At 45.8% G+C, this 3,297-nt stretch overlaps 1 pseudogene; it reads right to left on the reverse strand.

Annotated features, from left to right (window-relative positions):
* Positions 1-2,113: 2,113 nt before the first annotated feature.
* Positions 2,114-3,085, reverse strand: LOC149362334 (uncharacterized; annotated as a pseudogene).
* Positions 3,086-3,297: the final 212 nt, after the last annotated feature.

Below are 3,297 nucleotides of genomic sequence, written 5' to 3' on the forward strand. Positions count from 1 at the left end.
TCTAGATTACGTCAGGAAAAGAAGCAAGGCACTACAACTGCAAGCGGCTAATGTACCTAACACATTTAAACAAAAGTTGTTGCTGAATAACTCTTTAAAACTGATCTGCATGAAAAATTGCTCGGAAATTTATGTTGTTAGAGAGAGGCGCACGGCAGCTATTGCCAACACTAAACTCGTTTCTCTGGGTAGAAGTGATGAAAAGCGGGCGCGTCTTAGCTAGGCTGATTGTTGCCTTCGTAACTGGATTCATAAAAAAATCTACAGAGCGGATAAGTGCCAAATATTCTAATTTGGCTTCCCCAACCTCTCCAATACATCTAACTTCTACTACAAAGACATAAGAAGCTGCTTAGGCTCACCTGGTGCACTCGAAACGCCGCTTCCAGCACAGTTCCGCCATGCAGTACTACAGGAACAAAAATCTTCGTTGCGTTAAGCAGCGATTCATTGCTGCACTTTCTCTTTTCTATGATTGGGTCACGACAGTGCTGCAACACGCCGGGCGCGGCTGCCTTCTTTTTTTATTCCGCATACCTGAAACCACGCACAACCGCTGCAGGCCCGACGCTTCACATCTGGCAGAGCAGGGCACGTATGTTATTACCGACAAAGCGACCTTTCTTGGAACGAGACTGTGGACTGAAACTACAAGCCCCCGGACAGAAATTACAAAGCTTTGCGCAGAGCAAATTTAGACAGAATCACACACTTCACTTATTTTACAGGGAAAATATACGTAAGAATCAGTTTTATGAATGTTTCTCTCAACAGGGCTCGTGCTTACCTCATGTTGTAATGCTTTGATGAGAACTCACAACGGTGGTAGTCAGGGCGGTTATGTTGTGGTTGTATAGACCACAGGATATATAATTAGTTTTTGCTTGTCCGATGCAAGCATATTCGCGGCGAGCGACATTTCAGGAAGTGGCAGATGGGAACCGACAGTAATGTCGTTCTTCTGTGGGTATTTCCGTTAACGGTGATATCCCGCTCATCCTTGGGGATATCGATCATCGTCGATCTCCCTACGCTCGTGCGCTCGTTAAAATTTTTGAGATGTGTAACCAACTAGCCCGCCAGTTCGTCCTGAGTTTGTTAGAAACCCGGCGGACCAAGCGGCTCACCTGGTTCCCCACCTGGCTGAGTTTGGCCAATGCACCCGGACTTCGATATTTTCAGGGATTGGACCTGTTTCAAGAGGCAATGAAATTTTGGCGGTGCACTTTGGTGCGGGGCGTATGTGCACAAATTCACTTTTGGGTGGAGCATTGGAGGCCGCAGCGGCAAGCATAACCGTCCACAATGGTCACCGCCTCTTACAGGCTGGCCTCAATGTCTCCGAGGGAGCTCAGGAAAGCCCACATGACCAACCAATACACACGTCTCTCGAAGACATCGTCGGGTCGCCGCCTCCTTGCCCGACTACACATCCAACACACCACTCTCATGGAAGAGCGCGTACACTGTCTTCCCGCGAACATGAACCGTGAGGACCATAATGGCCGGCGCCTGGCGCGGGCGGAAGCCCTGGCCCGCCACTATGGATCAAAACCCGGCGTATTTTACGTGGATGCCTCTGGCCCCCACCATGGGGGATGATACACTGCCGCAGTCGTCCACAAATCCGAAGCAGAGAACGGTCTTACTTTCCCAGCCCGTGACATAACACACGCGGAGGAGGCCGCCATTGCGTTGGCTCCATCTGATCTCACTTCAAAAACAATTATTTCCGACTCGCGCGGGGCCTCTCGGAACGTCGAGCAGGTCTGGACATCGTATCTAGCCTACCGGCGTATCGTTTGGGCTCCTGCTCACATGGGCCTTGAGGGAAATGAGGCAGCTGATGCCGCCGCCAGCGCGCTCTCTCACTGGACATTCCCCTCCGACCCCGAAGATCAGGAACTCAAATTCAGTTTTTTTTTATTCACATATCCTAAAGGCCTTTTTCGGGCATTACATAGGGGGGCGGGGGGGGGGGGGGGTGTACAGTTAGAAATAAACAATATTTCACACAATTGTACAGGCAACACAAATCCAAAACCACAGGCAAAATTGGGGAAAAAAAAGTACAGAAAATTCAAAGTTGATAGGACGCAGAAATAGAGGCTTCCTAATCAGAATTTATTTGTAAAAACCACTTTATTTTTTGCACAAAGACGTCATGATTTGAGGTGAAGACAATGTCATCTGGTAACGTGTTCCAATGATGGACGGCAAGAAGCAATGGTGAATGACTAAAGAGGTGGGTGCGTGCAAACACGGGTTCGACTTTGAGAGCATGATCTAAGCGCGGAAAGAAACGGTGGGCGGGTCTAATATAGTATTTAGCGAAAGAAGATGGACTGTGATATAATCTGTGAAAGTGCGATAATAGTGCTAGTATTCTTCTCTTTTCAAGTGATCATAGCTTTAGCGACGCTTTGATGGCCGTTATGCTGGAATGACGTGAATAGTCCTTAGTTATTAATCTCGCTGCTTCATTTTGTATTGACTCCAGTTTGTGAACTAAGTACAACTGATGTGGGTTCCAGATTAAGGATGGGTATTCCATTTTTGAGCGGACGAGTGTAGTGTAAGCTAAAAGTTTGGTGGCAGGATCAGCTTGGTCCAAGTGACGTCTGATGAAATCAAGTGCTTTAGATGATTTATTGACAATTGCATCGATATGGTTATTCCATGTTAGATCAGACGAAAGATGAACACCAAGGTATTTGACTGTGGAGACATTCTCAATGGGAATACTATTCATGGAATAACAGTGATTTTGAAGCTGATTATTGCTGGTGAATGTTATAGTCTTTATTTTAGAGACGTTAATTTGCATTTTCCACTGTTCACACCAAGTGTTGATTCTGTCGAGGTCTTTCTGCAAAGAGCGGGTGTCGTCAGGATTGATAATCTGTGTATATATAACGCAGTCATCAGCAAATAATCTAGTAGTAGAGGCAATAAATTCACTTATATCATTAATGTAGATCAAGAACAAAATTGGTCCAAGCACCGAGCCTTGCGGCACGCCAGATTTTACCACGGTTGGGGAAGAACAACACCCATTTACACAAACATATTGATAACGATTAGTAAGAAAGTTAGTAATCCAGGTAATAATATGCTTGTTAATGTTGAGAAAATTTAGCTTCAGTAATAAACGATAATGGGGTGCCTTATCAAACGTTTTCGCAAAATCAATAAATATAGCGTCAATCCTTAATTCAGCGTGCACGGCATGATGAAGGTCGGTTATTAATTCAAACAACAGCGTCTCACACGAACGACCATGTAGGAAACCATGCT

This window comes from Amblyomma mixtum, chromosome 2 (assembly GCF_055824585.1).
Source record: "Amblyomma mixtum isolate Tamu chromosome 2, ASM5582458v1, whole genome shotgun sequence".
In the NCBI taxonomy this organism is placed as follows: Eukaryota; Metazoa; Arthropoda; class Arachnida; order Ixodida; family Ixodidae; genus Amblyomma; species Amblyomma mixtum.